This window comes from Cervus canadensis, chromosome 28, assembly GCF_019320065.1.
Source record: "Cervus canadensis isolate Bull #8, Minnesota chromosome 28, ASM1932006v1, whole genome shotgun sequence".
Taxonomy (NCBI): domain Eukaryota; kingdom Metazoa; phylum Chordata; class Mammalia; order Artiodactyla; family Cervidae; genus Cervus; species Cervus canadensis.
Genome location: NC_057413.1, coordinates 37,248,602 through 37,268,805, shown reverse-complemented (window position 1 = coordinate 37,268,805; position 20,204 = coordinate 37,248,602). Strand labels below are relative to the sequence as shown.

At 38.9% G+C, this 20,204-nt stretch overlaps 1 protein-coding gene across 2 annotated transcripts in view; it reads left to right on the top strand.

Moving 5' to 3' along the window:
• Positions 1 to 20,204, top strand: part of FAM83B (family with sequence similarity 83 member B) — a 100,036-nt gene that overhangs the window by 57,802 nt on the left and 22,030 nt on the right. The gene's annotated exons all lie outside the window — the stretch shown is intronic.

Here is a 20,204-nt window from a genome sequence, read left to right as displayed (position 1 = left end):
TCACTACGTCATGTCTGACTCTCTGTGACCCCATGGGCTGCAGCACACCAGGCTTCCTTGTCCTTCACTGTCTCCCAGAGTTTGCTCAGACTCATGTCCATTGTGTTGGTGATGCCATCCAACCATTTTATCCTCTGTTGCCCCCGTCTCCTCCTCCCCTCAATCTTTCCCAGCATCAGAGTTTTTTCCAATAAGTCAGCTCTTTGCATCAGGTGACCAAAGTATTGGAGCTTCAGGTTCAGCATCAAATGATTTACTGTTAATTAATGAAAACCAGATATGTCAAGTTAAGGAGTTCAGTGCTTTTCTCTGTATGGGAAGATGCAAGAGTCTGGGCTCCCTAAAGTCATTCCTTTGATCCTGGGGAGCTATCTGGGGCCAGTATCCTGTATTTTCACATCCTGAGTTTCCTCAGGGCTTACCTCTTCACAGTGGAGAGGCACAATTGCTGATGACTGTGAAATCCTTGATTACTGATATGGCAGGAAATATTCCATTTCTCACATGCATTCAAAGTAGTAACTCAACTATACTCCAATACAAAATAAAAATCAAAAAAACCCCAAAATAATAGCCTTGAAATTAACAGGTTTAACTCCTTCCTCTCCCCAACACTTCCCTGCCCCCACACACTTTTCTATCAAAACTTTTTCCACCAGCACACTGCCTCTAGTGCCTCTGCTCAACTTCAGACTTTCATAGTCTCTAGTCGGGTCTGATTTGGGAACCTCTCCTTTGTTCTTCTATAGTCATCTTTCCTGTTGATTTCCCCTTAGCCTTTACATTTTAGTTAACACATCTCTGCTGAGCATTTCTTGAACTTCCCAGGTTTGTTCAGTGTTACCTTCCAGGCTCCTGTGGGCATCTGTGTAGCCCTTACTCTCTCTGTGATTCAAATCTTTGTTTATGCCTCTGTCTCTCCAACTAGACTCTAAAGTCCTTGAGAAAGGAACTTTATCTTGCACACTTTAAAATTCCTGATCCACAGTGAATACACAGCATATTTCTTAAATAAAAATGAGAAATAGATGGGTTCTGATTTGTCATGAAACCCAAAATCAGTGGTATAAACTGACAAAGTAGAAATTAGAAAAGCCTTATTATATTTTACATGAACTTTACGTACAACATTTATGCAAATGGGAGGATTGGTTCAAGGTTTTTCCAAACATTTCTCTCTTAGGCATCTTAGAAATCACATGCAATTATAACCTGCACTGAGGATTTTGGATGTAATAGTAAATGCAGCAACTTGAAGCCTGATTCAAAATGCTTATTTTATCTTTAGTCATACCAGGTAATACAGTGTGTTTTGTCCTTTGTCATACCCTATAATTCAGTGCCTTCTTTACCTAGATCTATCGGTGTTCTGTTCAAAAGCTTGTGAAAATTGCCAAACCGAATGCTTTCAAATGTTCATTCTCAGACGTTCATAACTCAAAATAAATTGAGCCCCAAGGGCCAAATGATTGGCAGCACACTTTTTAATCACAATGGAATGAAATGCTTCAGTTCAAAACACACAAAAGTCAAGCCTGATGTATGAAACGGGTTAAAAGAGTTTATCCCATGATATACAGTTTACAGATGGTTACAACATGCAGCATCACATTTAAAATCAACTAAAATTTTATGAAAATGCACCTTCGATGTGTTCAGTGCGAGTATGTACACAAAGTTATTCATGCAATTAACATTACAGCCTACTTCAGGTTAAGGCACAACTTGAAAGCAGGAACGAACAGCTTGTCTCTCTTTAGATCATGGCCTTTCAGTGGATGGAGTGATGGGACGAGAGTGAGATGTCCCCAGCTTTATCCCACCCTGTGGCCCCAGAGCAGAATTCTGGGGGCCCTTTTCAAGCTACTCATTCACAGCCTGGCAGGGGTGGTGGTGCACAATCTTAGTGTGTAAAGAAAGTGTTCGCTTGATGGGAGCATGGTATTCTTGAAGAAGATTGAGGCAGATAGAAAATGAGAGCGCTACTGAAGAGTGAAGTCAGCAGTTGGCAGGATTTCCTTCTCATATTTCCAGAAACACCAAAAATAAAACACTTTTTCTGTTTTTACATACTCAGATGAAGCATTCATAAAAATAATAGTTTTGGTGCCACAGATTCTGTCTTTGCTGTTAATCAAGTAAATGCTGATGACTGAGGGGAGAAAAAGACACATGTCAATGACACTACATGTGCGCACGCACACATGCACACATATGTATATGTATAACAAATGTACAGAGCAAATAAAATGCTTGATTATGGAGGCTGAATAGACTGTGCTTTCAGCTTAAATGGCAGCATGAATCAAGTAAGTTATTTTAGCAAGAACTGAGAGATGCAAAAATTGATGCTTATGTTGGGCCATCCCATTGACCTGGTAAGAATGGCTGGGAAACGTGGGGTGCAGGGACCCCACGTGTAACCGCCCTGGAGTATTCAACATTCAAAGCAACTCTAATTGTGTATTAGGAGATTAAAGGGCGACCATAGGTCAAAATTTAAATTTTTTCAATAGATCATGACTCTTCTTTGACACTTGTCAACTTTACTGATTTACTGAGTTCCTGGCAACAAAAGCTTTTGTTGACACATATGTGGAAAGAAGTGAGAATCTGCCTATGTGTCTCACCAAATCAGTATTCTTGAATAAGCTACAAAGAAGTCTAAAGGTTAAAGATGACACATGTCTCAGAATTCAGTTAATATTGATCCTGCTTTTTAGGCTATTCTTGAGTTCTTTGGCTCTCCTTTTAATGCGTTTATGTTTTCCTAGACTGGAAACACCATGGGGACTGGGGAATTGAGTAAACATGTACTTCAGTATAGACTCTCAGTCGGTAAGACTACCAGGTTTACAAAGTTGCTCAACATTTAAAAAAAAAAAAAAGTGTATTATTATCCTCTTGAAGCAAATACGGTGAAAGCCTGTTACAATAAAGCACGTAGATGATTGATCCTCATATCCCCTGAAGCCATTCTGTGAAAGAGCTCCCTGTGGGGACTTAGCTGGTGGCCCGGCTGCTACGACTCGGTGCTCCCAGGGAAGGGGGCTCAGGTTTGATCCCTGGTCAGGGGTCTAGGCCCCACATGCTACAACTGAGACCCTACCCAGCCAAATAAATGAATAAACATTAAAAATAATTCCCTGTCAAAGGAAAAAATATATAACACATTATACACTCAGGGGAGAAGTTTTTTTGTTTTTTGTTTTTTAAATGTAATAATACAGCATTGCCTTGCTATGGAAAGTTTATAAAATAACTTCTGTAGGTTCTTATGAAATAGCGTTGCTCTCTTTATTCAGCCCTTTAATATTGAACATAAAAGGAAGAAAGAGCAGCTGCTGACTGAAGCTAGGTTGTTGAGGCACTGAGTTCTTCCTTGCAGTGACTTTGAAGAGAAGTCAATATTTTACATTCAGAACATTTTTATTAATCAGATTTATAAAATAATTTAAGGTAATTAAGCACTCTGACAGGTTGACGTTGTTCGGTGACAGGTATGTCATTTTCACATCAAGTAGCTAAGTTGACAGATTATTTTTCCATCCAGGAGTCATCCCTCCTCTGCCTCCATTTCAAGTGGAAGGAGGTCAGCTGTCTTCCCATCCCTGGATCTTTCTTATTTAGGGAGGTTAAGACCGACTTCATTTTCACTCATGATTTGTGAATTTGCCATCATTTGCTTGAATCACTTTCAACACAATTTTTTCTTTCTTTTCTTTTTAGGCACAAAAATTTCAAATAGTTTATTACCATTATTCTTCCTTATGTCTTTTGTTTTATATTGGAGTAGAGTTGGTTTACGATGCTCTGTTAACTTCAGGCATGCAGTAAAGTAATTCAGTTATACATACACATGTATCCATTCTTTTTCAGGTTCTCTTCCCATACAGAGTGTTATAGAGTATTGACCAGAGTTCCCTGTAATATACAGTAGGTCCTTGTTGATTTCTATGTTACATATAGTAGTGTTTATCTGTTAGTCCCAGACTCCTAATTTATCCCACCCACCATACTTCCCCAATGGTAACCATGCATTTATTTTCATGTTTCTTATTTCATCCCTCCCAGCTAAGAGGTTACCTTATTTCTGTTTAGTCACTAAGCTGTGTCTGACTCTCTGCGATCCCATGGACTGTAGCTCACCAGCTCCTCTGTCCATGGGGTTTTCCAGGTGAGAATACTGGAGTGGGTTGCCATGCCATCCTCCAGAGGACTTCCTGACCCCGGGATCGAATCTGCGTGTCTCATGTCTCCGGCCTTGGTGGACGGGTTCTATACCACTAGTGCCACCTGGGAAGTCCTCATTCAGTCAGACATTGTGTCCTGAGTGTCTGCGTCTTGTCTCTGACATTGAGATTCAACTGCATGGCATGAGAGATAGAATAATGCTACTCCCCAGTGCTGACTCCAAAAACAAGACCGTGTCCCCAAGCACCCCTGCCTTCTATTTCAGAGCTGTGAATCTGCAAATCATGAATTCACTTCAATTAATTTTGAATCGTATTTCCATTGTTTTGACTCTAGCAACTTCCAGAAGTAGAAATTTAATGAATCAAATATCTATTATATGGAATTTTTTCTTATCTGGAAATTCATTAGAAGGAATGTCCAAGTCTCCCATGATCTCTGTCTTCAGCTCTATTGTGATCATAGTCTGAGAATTCTGTCAATTTGCCATGATTATAGGAGAGGCTACATGCCCTTCTTAATAATTATAGTTATCTTGTTTTCAACAATTTTCAAAACTTTTGTGTAGGTTCTAAAAGAACTATTGAATTCCAGGCAGACCTCCTTTATTTGTGAGTGAGTCAGACTGTCCTTTCATTTTATTCCTAGTTCTCTACTAGTGATGGGCTTCCCTCATAGCTCAGTCGGTAAAGAATCTGCCTGCAGTGCAGGATACCCAGGTTTGATCCTTGGGCCAGGAAGAGTTTTCTGGAGAAGGAAATGGCAACCCTCTCCAGTATTCTTGCTTGGAGAATCCCCTGGACAGAGGTGCCTGACAGGCTACAGTCCATGGGGTTGCAAGAGTCAGAAACGACTTGGCGACTAAATCAGCACTACTAGTGAGATCCAAAATTTTACATATATGTAACCCGTAGCTCACTTACTCAGGCAGAAATGTCTCATTAAGACAGAAGTTTTCAAGGAGTGCTACATACTCTTTTGTTTTCTCTATGCTCAGGAATCTTGAGGGACTCTTCAACTTCAGCCACTAGGATAGAACAAGATGATTAAAGGTGAATATTATATTATTTGATTTCATAAACATTTAAAACAAATACATTTGATAATCAAAAAAAAAAAAAAAAAATAGAACTAGTGTTGGTCCTTTAATGGACCGGAACCTGGTGGTCTGGAGTCGACGATAAGAAAGTAAGAGAGAGAAAGAGGCTGATAGCGCTTATTGGTCCTTTACTGGACCGGAACCTGGTGGCCCGGAGAGTAAGAGAGAGAAAGAGGCTGATATCCCCTGGTTTACAAGGAAAGCCAATAGAGTCCTGTTCTTAGGGCTACGTGCTTAGGGCACGTAGGCACCAGGTGCCCTCTCGAGTGGGTGAAGGTGCAGTGTGCCTTCTTGAGAGGGTCTTAGAAGCCCAGGCAAGAAAGTGAGCTCAGCAGGCCTCCGTGCTCCAAGGAATTAGCCAGAAATAGAGAGAGAGAGAAAGACAGAAAGAATAGAAAGAAAGAAAGACACGGGGACCAAAGCTCTGATGGAGCAAAGGTGTTTTAATCAACATGGCTTGGGCATACATACTGTAGTTTTTCTCAGCAAAGATAAAGATTAAAATTCCAGACTTACAAAATATAAGACGATCCCTATTAAAGAGAGAGTTGCAAACAATCACCTTTTACCGTATGGCTCAAAAAAAGGAAGAGGGTACTTATCACCTTAATGAGAAATGCCTGGATTCCTTAGCCCCGAGAAAGGCGAGCCTCTCCTCTTAATTCCTGAATATTCAGGAATCAATAAGGGCCGGAGGGTTCCTGACAGATCCAAAACAGCACACAGGAAGCCTCTTGTTAAATGCTTCCTGACAAACTAGTATCGCTTACAATAATACCACAGAAGAATAAGAGGAAGATAGAAGACAATAAAAATAACCTGAAACAAATTTGGTGATTATAACTGTAGTTTCTTCCTATGTATATATTTCTGTATATTTATATCCTACATAATGCTTGAAGCTTGGCTTATTTTTTCCCCTGTTTTCCGTGATATGACTGTACTGTAACTGTAATGACGTGTTATTTATTGGGCACATAGACTGCTTACTGATGGGTGTTGTCACAGGGAGTGAAGGGTCAAATATGTGCATATACTTCTCTATATTTGAGTACCATCTCCATCAGGATGAGTCCATGGAATTGGTCTGGTAGATGTGGTTTGGTACTCAAACCTGTTCACTGTAAAGAACATTACCAGATTGTCACTTCGGAAAATTGTCTCAATTTATACGACCATTGAGATTTTTTCCTCACCACCTGCCAACAGGGAGTGCTGCCAGTCACTTCTGATAGGTGAAACATGATAGCTTGATTTGCATTACTGTCTGTTATTGCGTTTTTGTACTGCATCTCTTATGCTGTATTGACCATGTGTATTTGCTTTCATCATTTTTCTTTTGGAGTATTAGTCTTTATTTATTTATTTTTTTATTTCCTAACTCTGCTAATGTAATAACACAGTTCTTTCTTAACTGTCTGAAAAACACCTTTAATAGATTCTTGACTATATTTTAAAACTCATTCTTCTTTACTTTTTCTGTTCCTTTCTATTGATCTATTTTTAATATGCCATAGCATACTATTTATCATAATATTACACTTTCAGTTATTCTTTCCTTTGAGTATCTCTCTGTAGTCACATTTCATTTCTAGGTGAATATTAGAATCATTGCTCTATATGCTTACAGATCATGTGTATATAGAGTAAGTTCTAATGTCACTTCCTAGCCCCTCCTCACCAAGGAATTAGTGTCAACCCTTAACTGGTGTGACAGGATAGGAGTTCTCTGTTAGGCTGAAACTGTCCCAGGCACCCTAGATGGTTATTGTCTTACTCTATTTGGCCAAGATATTTGCTTTTTTAATGTTAATTAAAAATACTTTATTGCTAAAAAATGCTAGCCATCATCAACCAGAGCCGTGAGCAAGTTGTCATCTTTTTGAAATAGTAACATCAAGGATCACCAATCACAGATCAGAATGACAAATATAATAATAATGAAAATACTTGCAACATTGTGAAGATTGCCAAAATGTGACACAGAGCCAGAAAGTGAAAAATGCTGCTAGAAATATGATGCTAGTAGACTTTGTTAAATAGCATGACCAACTCAATGAACATGAATTTGAGCAAACTCTGGAAGATAGTGGGCAGAGGCGCCTGGCATGCTTTAGTTCATGTGTGTGTTAGTCTCTCAGTCATGTTCAACTCCTTGCGACCCCTGGATTATAGCCCACCAGGTTCCAGTCCAAGGGATGCTCCAGGCAAGAATACTGGAGTGGGTGGCCATTTCCTTCTCCAGGGGATCTTCCTGACCCAGGGATTGAACCTGGGTCTCCTGCATTGCAGGCAGATTCTTTAGCAACTGAGCCACCAGGAAAAATATCAAACATGACTTAGCAACTGAACAACAATAGCAACAAATAGACTTGCTCAATGCAGAGTTGCCAGAAAGCTTCCATTTGTAAAAACCACAATATCTGTGAAGTACAATAAAGCAAAATGCAGTAAAATGAGGTGCATTTTTACATGACCTCTAACCTCAGAAATCCTTACAAAATCCCCAGTGAACTATGATGCCACCAAGTTGCAAGATATTTGCTTTCTATTTTAAGTCTCCTATGTGAAGTGTGTGAAAGTTGCTCAGTCATGTCCAACTCTTTGCGACTGTATAGTCCATGGAATTCTCTAGGCCAGAATACTGGAGTGGGTAGCCTTTCCCTTCTCTAGGGGATCTTCCCAACCCAGGGATCAAACCCAGGTCTCCCACATTGCAGGCAGATTCTTTACCAGCTGAGCCACAAGGGAAGCCCTAAAGGGAAGTCTCCTATGACTAATCACAAATAAAGTCTTTGTTTGCATATTGTTTAACGTCCAACTTTAACAGGTCAATAGTCTTAAAAAATCATAAATGAAAGACTATTTCCCTCTCTTTAAAATGTCTACAGATTAGCTGGTCTTCTCAGATATTTGACAGTGTTAAGGAGCGATGGTCCCTACATGTGCTGACATGCAGACAGTTATCAGCAAGTCCACCTGAGCAAACAAAACTTGTCCCAAAGCAGTGAGTAGCATCATTGTCTAAAAGTCCTAAGGTATTTTGTTGAATGGATTTACAGAAGTTACCAGTTCTACCTAGAAGTACTATTGTCCAAAGATTATTTATTGTTCTAACCTAGATGATTGCCTCCCCAATCCTTTCTAAGATAAGCACTCTTCCACTGTACCCTGCCCCCCTCCTCCAGCCTCTATTTAATACCTCGCAGGATCTGACCAAGCATGAGAGCTCAGTGCACTTTAGTTAAAAACTAAACCAATGGATAATGAATGACTCTGCCCATTCTAGTTTGTTCCATGGATGGGCCAAATAGATTCTGGCTGTTAAAACATTGACCTAAGTTCAGAAGGCTGAGTCTGTAGATTCCTTTAGTGCTAACGCTGTGGGGCCAGCAGAGTGGGAGCCAGAGTGGGGCTCTGGCCTAGGAGCCTCATGCCTGCCAGCGTTGGCAGGGAGGTTGTAGGAGCCAAAGACTAACTTTTAAAGAAGCCAAGCAGTGAAAAGGAGCAAGGAAAATATATATTCAAGGGAACAAAGAAAGAGGAAAACAGAGGCACGGAGAAAATAAGAGGTCCCCCATATATGAGATTTATCTTTCTCTGACTTTATTTACCTAGTGTGACAATCTCTCAGTCTATCCATGTTGCTGCAGATGGCATTATTTCATCCTTTTTATGCCTGAGTAGTATTCCAGTTCTATATTTTTGTACCACATCTTCTTTATCCATTCATCTGTCCCTGGACATTTAGGTTGCTTCCATGTCTTGGCCGTTGTAAATAGTGCTGCAGTTAAAGTTGGGGTATGTGTAGCTTTTTGAATTATAGTTTTCTCTGTATATAAGCCCAAGAGTCAGATTGCAGGATACAAATGAACTTATATGCAGATCAGAAATAGACCCACAGACATGGAATACAAATTTATGGTTACCAAGGGGAGGGATAAATTAGGAGTTTAGGATTAACATATACACACAACTGTTATTAAACAGATAAACAGGAATCTACTGTATACCACAGGGAACTATATTCAACATCTTATAGTAATCTATAATGGAAAAGAATCTGAAAAAGATAATACATCTGAATCATGTTGGTGAACTCCTGAAACAAATGAAACATTGTAAATCAGCTGTCCTTCCATTTAAAAAGAGAGAGAAAATGAGGGAAGAAGTGGTGGGTGGAGGAAGGGAGGTTAGTAACCTGTAAGGAAAAGGAAGGACATTCTGGAGAGGCCTGGAAAAGACCCCCAAAAGGCCGCAGCTGCGTGGGAGGCAGGGGGGTAGAGCTGGGGAGTGGCTTCTGCCGCCCACCCTGATCTCCATCCCTCCTGCGAGTAGAGTTCTGTGCTTCCTCCCGAAGGAAGAGGTGGAGAAGAGGACAGCAAACGTGGAAGCCTGGGGGACAAATGGAAATGCCTGTGGGCTCCGGCAGTGCTGCCTCCACAAAGCCCAGGTGCCTGGGGTTCTCTCTTCAGAAAAGAGCTTCCTCCCTTGTCCCAAGATGAAGCTCTGTGTGTGTGTCTTTGTGCTGAAAGAACTAGATTAAAAATTCCAGGCTCTTGTTTGATCTGACCTTCCTGTTTTATCTCTACAGAGAACCGAAATTCCATTTAAATGGGATTTTCAAAAGCCCACAAAGTACAAAATGTCTGGATGTATTTAGAAATAAGCTAGGTCATTTATTCGATTAAGAGCAGATAAAAGGAGCAGAACCTGTGACGAGGAGCCTGTATTGGTAACACACATGGGCTGAATGAAGCTGGTGACTGTTACGGACTCAGGCTTGTTGCTTGTCCCTGAAAAATCATTGAGAGAGACAGAAAGAGAGATTGACAGAAAGAAGTTGCCTTTAATCAGAATGCTGGGGAGAAGGCAGACTCATGTCCCCCAAAAACCAACTGTAAAGATTCTGCTTGACCATGAAAGTTCTTAAAGGGAAAATCGGGGGATGATCTCGGTGAGTCCTTGGGATAAGAAGTGAGAGTCCTTGCCATCCCTCTCCGTGGGCAGGCTTGTCACCTGCTTGGGATCTTTCTTTAGTTGCTGTCTGTTTACATAGTTTATTTCTCGAGATTACTGAAGGGGAAGCTGGAGAAGTGATCTGGTCATCTGTTAATTACTTACTCTTCATTTCTACTTCTTTCGTCTATGGAACAGATTGGGCAAGGTTCGTGTGATTAATATTTGAAAAAGGTGCTTAAAACTGAGATAAGCAGAGGACTGAGGTTCCTGGTGTGAGGTTAGTGACAAGACCAAAGGGGGTGCATGCAGAGAACTCTTGGCAAAGAGCTCTTTCCTGCCAGAAGCTGCTTACACTGCTTTATCTATTTTATCTGATTTTATCATCTAAATTTTAATTAAGAAAAAAAACTTCCAAAACTTAGAACTCAATCTAGTAGAATTTAGAGTCAGAAGCAAAACAATTATTGGTTATTCCTACAGTTAATAGGTGATTTTACATCTATAATGATTTGATATGATGTTGCTAAGAATTATCTTTAAGATTTCATAAAATATTATGACTAAATAACAACATACTGAAATATCCATTTACAGGTATGGCAAGTATTATGAAATCTCTTTCATTCAATGTGTATGTAAGAGCCTTTTTGATTAGACATTCTTTTCTGGTTATATTAAAATTTGTCCTGTTTTATGAAGTGCCCATTTCCATTTTATCCTATTATTGTAATGTGTTTAGGGTAAATAGGACTATCAACTATAAAGCTCATTACAGTTATGTGGAGAAAGTCTACTTTTAGTATGAGCTATGCATTCCATTTCAGACAGTGCCTTTTCTTAAGTGATGGTTAACAGCAAAAAACAAGTGTTAGACGTACTTTTCAGCCTTTTTTGTCGTTTCTTCAGTGGCATAAAGCCATTGTCTAGATTAGTCTTATTATATTTTAATTAGATTAAACAATTATTCCCATCATTGTTTTATTTAATCTAATGCTATTTAAGAATGTATAATTTTTCTTAGACATATAATTTTACTTGCTGATTTCAATCCTTTGGACTTGTTACCATGGAAAACAACCAAACAACTCCAAAGCATTGTTCAGTGTTGCTGAAATATATAAGCAGAAGAGGTCCAGTGTGGCTAACATTTCTGGATGACGTCATAGCCCATGATATTCGCTTCAGTTCCTTACTCTCTTTACTCCCATTTGATCTTGACTTTCAACTTCTGTGCCTAATGTCTCATTAGCCTGTCTCATAAGGAGCCGATGGCATGAGAGGGAGGAAGTAAGGGAGAATTCTTGGTGATATTTTCATAGGGAATCTTTTGTGAAATGTGAAGTTTCTTTTTTAATAAGCATAGAATCTCAGAGCTTGAAAACACTTCAAGAGGGCAGAGTTGACCTAATTCATGCTTTTGCTCAAAAATGTTTTTTTTTAAAAATTCTATGCAAGATTCCAGTTAAATACTGGACCAAACTTCTGAGAATGTGTTCAATTTTGAAGAAATCTCAGAAGAGACATGCTTCCCAGAGGCTCAGATGGTTAAAGAATCTGCCTGCAATGTGGGATACCTGGGTTCAATCCTGGGTTGGGAAGATCCCCTGGAGGAGGGCATGACAACCCACTCCAGTATTCTTGCCTGGAGAATCCCATGGACAGAGGAGCCTGGCAGGTTGCAGTTCATGGCGTTGCTGAGTCAGACGTGACTGAGCGGCTAAGCACACACACAGAAGAGAGACATAATGACCTAAGTGTTATGATAACTTATTTAGCTTGAGTGGCCATTTGATTTTTATTCAAGGAATAACATTGAGCTGATATGACATAGAACCTGTCATGAAAGAAAATCCATGCGAGGGATTTTTTAAAAAATACCATTATTTATTTAAGGCTCTCCTTTACCAAAATTTGGAGGAAGAAAAATTAAATGGACTTAACACTTGTGAAATACAACTGTTGCTACCTCATTTATTGACCAAATGGAGCTCTCTGCCTTCTTGGCATTTCTTGAGGGGGAAAAGAAGCTAGCAAATGTTGGCAAGGACGCTGGTAAAAGATATCCTATTAAGAGGAATTGTAATTATTGATTTCATTCAGCTTCAAATTGCTTATTTCTTCATCCCACTTTATTTTGTTTCTCCATTTCTTTATTAGGAACTAAGCAATTTTTTTTCATGAGCTATTCTACTTACACCTTTGCAGTACAGTTCCTTACCTGGCAAGACTCTTCCGTTTTCAGAAACATCCTCAAAGCACAGTTCTGCCACCATGAAGTAGAACTTCTTTAAACACTTTGAAACCTATCTCATTAAATATTCTATATATTTTTAGCATGGATGAACATATGACATATTCTGATTACTTGATTTTTAAGTTCATTAGTGAGATGGATTTTTCAAATAACCACTTGTCAGCTATATAAAGACAAAAATCTAGCCAGTTTTCGTATCTCATATAATTTATGATACATATTTATGAGACATATCTCATGTATTGGAAAGCATCCAGAGTGAGCTTATATACATTTTCTTTCCAGTTTTACTGAGATAGAATTGATGTACAGCATCATATAAGTTTAAGGTGTACAGCATAATGTACTTACATCATGAAATGATGATCACAGTAAATTTAGTGAGCTTCCATCATCTCATATAGACACAAGTGTCACTTGAGATGAGAACTCTTAGGATTTACTCTCAACACCTTTCATATATAATATATTGCAGTCTTAGTTATATTTATCATGTTGTACCTTCTATCCCTTATATTTGTTTATCTTATAACTGAAAGTTTGTATCTTTTGACAACTTTATCTAGTTTCTCCTTCCCTCTTCACAGCCCACTTCCCACCTCTGGTAAACACAAATCTGATTTCTTTTTCTATGAATTTGTTTTTGAGACATAATTGGCCTAATCCACTATGGTAGTTGCTGGTACACAGCATGAAAGTGAAAGTCACCCAGTCGTGTCCAACTCTTTTTGAGCCCATGGACTATACAGTCCATGGAATTTTCCGGGCCAGAATACTGAAGTGGGTAGCCTTTTCCTTCTCCAGAGGATCTTCCCAACCCATTGATCGAATCCAGGTCTCCCGCATTGCAGGCGGATTCTTCACCAGCTGAGTCACACAAGGGAAGCCCAAGAATACTGGAGTGGGTAGCCTATCCCTTCTCCAGCGGATCTTCCTGACCCAGGAATTGAACCAGGGTCTTCTGCATTGCAGGTGGATTCTTTACCAACTGAGCTTATCAGGGAATTCATGATTTGATATTTCTATATGTTCAAAATAATCACCATGGTAAATCTAGTCACCATCTGTCACCATTCAAAGATGTTATATAGTTATCAGTTATTTTCCCCATACTGTACATCTCATATCTGTGACTCATTTATTTTGTAATTTAAAGTTTATACTTCTCAGTCTCCCTCATCTGTGTTTCTCTTGCCCTCAACCCGCACCTCTCTGGCAACCACCTGTTTGTTCTCTGTATCTATGACTCTGTTTCTATTTGGTTATGTTCATTTGTTTTCTTGGAGTCCACATGTAAGTCATGGCATAGAGTATTTGTCTTTATCTCTCTGATTTATTTCACTTAGCCTAATACCCTTATGATCCCTCTGTGTTATCACAAGTGGCATCATTGCATTCTTTTTTATGGCTGAGTTAGTGCTTCTCTGTTATTTGTATGCCACGCCCTCTTTACCCATTCATCTCCAGATGAATGTGTAGGTTGTTTCCGTGTCTTGGCTATTATAAATAATGCTGTGAGGAACATAGGGATATGGATGTCCTTTTGAGTTATTCTTTTTTGTATTCTTTGGATGAATTGGTAGATCATGTGGTAGCTCTATTTTTAATTTTTTGGGAAACCACCATATTATTTTCCATAGTGGTTTCATTAATTTATATTCCCACCAGCTCTTCACAGGATTTCCTTTTTCTCTGCATCCTCACCCACACTTGTTAACTTGTTGTCTTTTTGATGATAGCCATTCTGATAGCTGTCAGCTGGGTTTTATACATGTTTGGAATAGAATCTCTCCAATGAAGATTCTGTCCCACAGTGGCTCAGACATAGCTATAGATAGAGTGTAGAGACCGAGTAGAATTTGATACTAGCTTAATCCAATGATAATATTGTGGGGATTGTCAGAACTTTTAACCAAGATTCAAAAAATGGGGTACAATTGTATTTCAAGAATGGGACTCTGCATCAAAGTGTTCTTTGCCTTTCACTATCAATGAGGCATTAACCACACATCTGGGACCAAACTGAACTCTACCCAGGGATGGTTACCATGTTCTGGAACCTCCTCAGGTATACACATTTCCCCCTGACTCAGGCAGTGGGTTGAGGTCATATGGCCTGATGGCAGACTACTGAACTAGAAGAAAACTCAGTTCTAGCTGCAGCTTTATCACTTATGGTGTGATCTTAAATAAACACCTTAATATCCATGATCTTCAGCTTTTGTTGCTGGTGCCACTGAGGTGAGAATACTATTTATCCAGCCCAACTAATTTTTTGGGAAGGATGATTCTTACTAATACCCTCCATGTTACAAATGTTATATTCTGTTCAGTTCAGTTGCTCAGTCACTAGGCCTCCCTGTCTATCACCAACTCCCGGAGTTTACTCAAACTCATATTCATTGAGTCAGTGATGTCATCCAACGATCTCATCCTCTGTCATCCCCTTTTCCTCCTGCCTTCAATCTTTTCCATCACCAGGATCTTTTCCAGTGAGTCAGTTCTTTGCATAAGGTGGCCAAAGTACCAGAGTTCAGCTTCAGTATCACTCCTTCCAATGAATATTCAGGACTGATTTCCTTTAGGATGGACTGGTTGGATCTCCTTGCAGTCCAAGGGACTCTCAAGAGTCTTCTCCAACACCCACAAGTTTAAAAGCATCAATTACTTTGGTGCTCAGCATTTCTTCTATACTCACCACAACTCCCACCATCACACAATGACTATGCAAAACCATAGCTTTGAACTAGAAACAGACCTCTTGTTGGACAGTATGTCCTCTGACTTTTTTAATATGCTGTCTAGAGTTGGTATCTCATAAACTATCTTCATTCCAAGCGAGCACAGCGCTCCTTTTTAAATTCATTGGCTGCAGTACACCATAAGCAGTATAATTTGGAGCGCCCCCCCCCCCCCGGAAATAAGTCTTCACTGTTTCCACTGTTTCATCGATTCTATTTGCCATAGAAGTGATGGGCCAGAATGCTGTATCTTAGGTTTATGAAAGTGTTGAGTTTTAGAAGCAAGCTTTTCACTATCCTCTTTCACCTTATATAAAGAGGCTTTTTAGCGTCTTTGCTGATTTTCTATCTTATATTACCTGTTGCAGTTAGGTATAAGTTGTAGGACCTTACTTTCATTTCGAACGAGCAGGCAGCATACCTTTAGGACCTTCTAGCTATTTCATGGCAGGTGTACGATAGCATAAATAATTCCCACAGAGAAAGACCAATAACAACCAGTGTTTTGTTTTTTAACCCCCATTTCCAAGTTTTCAAAACGTGACTCCAGCCACCTCCAAATACCAGACTCTAAAATGTAAACATGAAAGCTGTCAAGAAGAAGATTTACTGAGAAGCTTACTTCCTTAGGAACAATGGAAAACCAGTGACCAGACTTTATTCTTGGAGCTCCAAAATCCATGCAATGGTGACTGCAGCCATGAAATTAAAAGAAAGGCAATGCTCCCTTGGAAGAAAGCTATGACAAATCGAGACAGTGTATTTAAAAGCAGAGACATTATTTTGCATACAAAGGTCCATATAGTCAAAGCTATGGTTTCTCCAGTAGTCACGTACAGATGTGAGAGCTGGGCAATAAAAAAGGCTGAGCGCTGAAGAACTCATGCCTTCAAACTGTGGTGTTGGAGAAGACTCTTGAGAGCCCTTTGGATGGCAAGGAGATCTAACCAGTCAATCCTAAAGGAATTCAACTTTGAATATTCATTGGAAGGATTGATGCTGAAGCTGAAACTCCAATACTTTGGCCACCTGATGCGAAGAGCCAACTCATTGGAAAAGACCCTGATGCTGGGAAAGATTGAAGGTGGGAGGAGAGGGGGATGGCAGAGGATGAGATGGTTGGATGGCTTCACCGACTCAATGGACATGACTTTGAGCAAACTCCGGGAAACAGTGAGGACAGGGAAGCTGGCATGCTGCAGTCTGTGGGGTCACAAAGAGTCGGACATGACTGAGCAACTGAACAACAGCAACAGTTTCTTTAGAAAATCATGGAAATTTTTAGGAATTCAAAATAAGAAGTGTAGATATTCAGTTAAAAACATTGGCTTTTTTACTATTTGAAAATAACCATACTTGATGCTTCAGAGAAATAGCTTGAATAATTTAATAAATTTTATTGAGTTGTATTGTTAAGTTGATGGGGATACAAAATCACCGGGGTATATTTCCCCCACTCTCCCCTAGCTTATTACTCCCTTGAAAGTAGTAAGTGAGCAACAAGGCTGATGAAATCAATTCTGTGCTAAATGTATTAAAAAAAACATAGATGGAGCATATATTAGGATGGTATTGATGCAGGCTCAGGGAATCAGCAGCAGCTTTGTGAAAGAGGCCTGCAGGTAAACTCGGCCTTGAGAGGGGAGTTGGATTTTGATAAAGAGAAGGTGGGGATTTAGACAGAAGGAATCGCAGGGGGCATGGAAGATGCAGTGAGGCCTGAAATGAAGACAGACTCCGCATGCCACTATAAAGAGTTTACATTTGATTTTATAAATTATGTATTCTTAAATAGTCTGACTTATGGGGGGAAATCTGTAGAATTTGAAGGCCAGAAGCTTTCTCCGGACAACCAGCAGGCTGTAAGGGTTTCCACGTAGCTGTGTCATAGATGGTTGACAATCCACAGACCCAGAGCCATCCTTCTCCCTTTCCAGCCTTCCATCTGCCTATGTGTCACTGACGACATCAGCCACTCAGTCATTCAATCCAGAAATCTGCAAGTTGTCCAGAAGTAATTTCTCAACATCGAAAACTCCTAGGGAAATGTTTTCTTGACAGACATTGATATGATCCCTGTTGCCAATCAGATTCTGAACCTTTACAGCAGACTTCTGGTTGGTCCCTCTACGTTTAGACTACATTCTTCACACTGCTTTTTGGAAAATGATCTTTTCTAAAAACATGCTATTATGGCAGTTTGTATAGTAAGAGAACATTCCTTAATGACAAGCATATAACATACACATTACGTAAATAACATCTCAGTTTCTAAAAGTATGCATACAACAGGATTAAAGAAAAAATGCCATTGTCCCTGGCATAACTGTGAAATTATTGCAAGTTTTCCTTTTTTAGTCTGTTTTTTTAAAAAATCATTCCTCCCCAGGTGGTTGAAAGAGACAGACCATGTCTCTCTCTCTCATTCTCTTTCTCTCTCCCTGTGTGTGTGTATAATTATGAAGCATACTTTATAAATTTTTTCATGTCATAAGAATATTGCTGTCTACTTGTTTACTTTCTGATCCAGACACTAAAATTGAAAGAAATTCTCCTAAATTTTATTTAGGAAGTTTGAGTTCAATGTGAAAAAAAAGGCGATTTAATATTAAGTCTAAAGACCCATGAGATTATCTTTTACCTGAATAATTAGCCTCTCTGAGAAAGTGGGGCTGGAGATCTTCTCTGATACTCATGAAACTTTCATTTCTTTAATTTTAATTTGAAACCAAATATGTCATTGACAGTGTTCTTTCCTATCAGATAGTTAAATTCACTGCACACCCCTTTCTATCCTCCTCTCAGAGGACAGATTCCTTTGGTTCTCTTATCAGTCAGGAGGCTTTCTGTTGCCTTTGATCAGCTTAATAATAAAAGCTGAAGGTCAGATTTCTTATTGAACTGCTTTACATTTTAATGATTTGGATAATTTTTTCTTCCCCTATGATTATCTGAACCTATTAATGCTTATCCAGTGTACTTTTCTTTTGCCATTTGATCTGTTTTCAGAAATGAAGTCTCAAGAAACCTAAATTCACAGGCATATTTAATTTTTTTCAAAAATATTTCACTGGCCCAGATTGAAACTCCACATTCAATTTTCTTAGAATGGAAGTACTTTTAAAATATTATTTGTGTCCTAAAAGATGAAATTATTTGACCTTTGGAAATATTTGAAGTTTAAATGGCTTTCAAATGTCATTTGACAAATTTGGTATAGTAACCAAATTTAATGTATTCAAGAGAATTTTTGTATAGTTTTTTCCTCATCTCATTATATTTCTATTCTTTAATCATTAGCTCCCATTTTGCCAATATTTACAGCTTTAAGAGCTGCTGAAGGATATATTTATATAAAATATTTTATTTTTCGAGTAACATGTAAAATATTAATCAAAGGTCATATGTAAAGACATGGATCTTCCTTAATATTATGGATAAAACAATTTGGCTTAACTTAATGAAAGTGGCTGGAATAAATGTGGCTATCTCAGCTTTTGATAAAGACAGTTTTATTTTAATAAAACCTCAATGTTCAGATGTAGTATACATAATAAACAGACTTTCAACCTAGAATTATGACAAGACCCTTTCTATGAACCTACTGAAGGAAAATAAATTATACTTTAGAATTTTCCTAGCAGAGAAAGTGAAAATTTTCACAATGAGATTTTAATCATATTAATGAAGACTTGGAAATACTAATAAAATAGGAAACTTGTGTCTCATATTTGTAGCCCAACTGATAAACATTCACTGCTTTGTATCTGAATATTGTTCATCTATATAGAATGAGTATCATTAGGTGTTCAGAATACTTAAGAAACTTGGATGTGTGGGAGACAAATTATTCAGGAAATATTCTAAATAATGTGGCTAATTGTTTTCAACTGAGGTTGATGATACCCTGAAAATTAGTTATTCCCCTGTCTCTTAGCTTTTAGAATGACTGTTCCCTACCACCAAAGGCATGCTGTCTTTCAATTTTCAGGCATCAAAGTAAAAAATAATACACAGTTCTCAGAAGCTAGTGGTAAAAATATATATATATATTCTCCAAGAGAGAAGAGAGAGCAGTAGAGTTAAATAAACAGGGGATTAAGTTCATATAACTTGACTACAGGCTAAAGACACAGGAAGACTTACAGTGAATACAAAAATGCTACTGCAATAGTTCATGACTTTTATGTAAAACTCCTTGATATTCAAATTTCTTATTCAAATAGAGATTATTATTGGATAAATAGGACCTGTGGCATTTTTGCAACACCATGTGATTGATTTTTTTTTTATGTCAAGTTATTTAATTGTTAACATTCAAGAGACATAATTATTGCTCAAGTAAAGAATGCAGTCTAGGAAGGAGCTTGCCGTTGCGGGTCAGTGATCCCAGCCCACTTGGACGGGGTACGTAGACGCTTACAGACCCTCCCTGAGCATCTTTTCTCCCAACCCGAGCGTGGGTTCCAGTACTTGTGGCACATGGCCTTAGTTGTTCCAAGGCAAGTGGAATCTTCCTGGACTAGGGATCGAACCTGTGTCCCCTGCATTGGCAGGTGGATTCTTTTATTTTTTTTTTTTTAATTTATTTTTTTTTTATTGAAGGGTAATTGCTTTACAGAATTTTGTTTTTTTTTTCTGTCAAACCTCAACATGAATCAGCCATAGGTATATATATGGAAGTGAAAGTGAAGTAGCTCAGTCATGTCTGACTCTTTGTGACCCCATAGACTGTAGCCTACCAGCCTCTCCTGACCATGGGATTTTACAGGCAAGAATACTGGAGTGAGTTGCCATTTCCTCCTCCAGGGGATCTTTCTGACCCAGGGATCAAACCCAGGTCTCCCGCATTGTAGGCAGATGCTTTACCATCTGAGCCACGAGGGAAGTCCTTGTATTTACATATATCCCCTTCCTTTTGAACCTCCCTCCCATCTCCCTCCAAATCCCAACC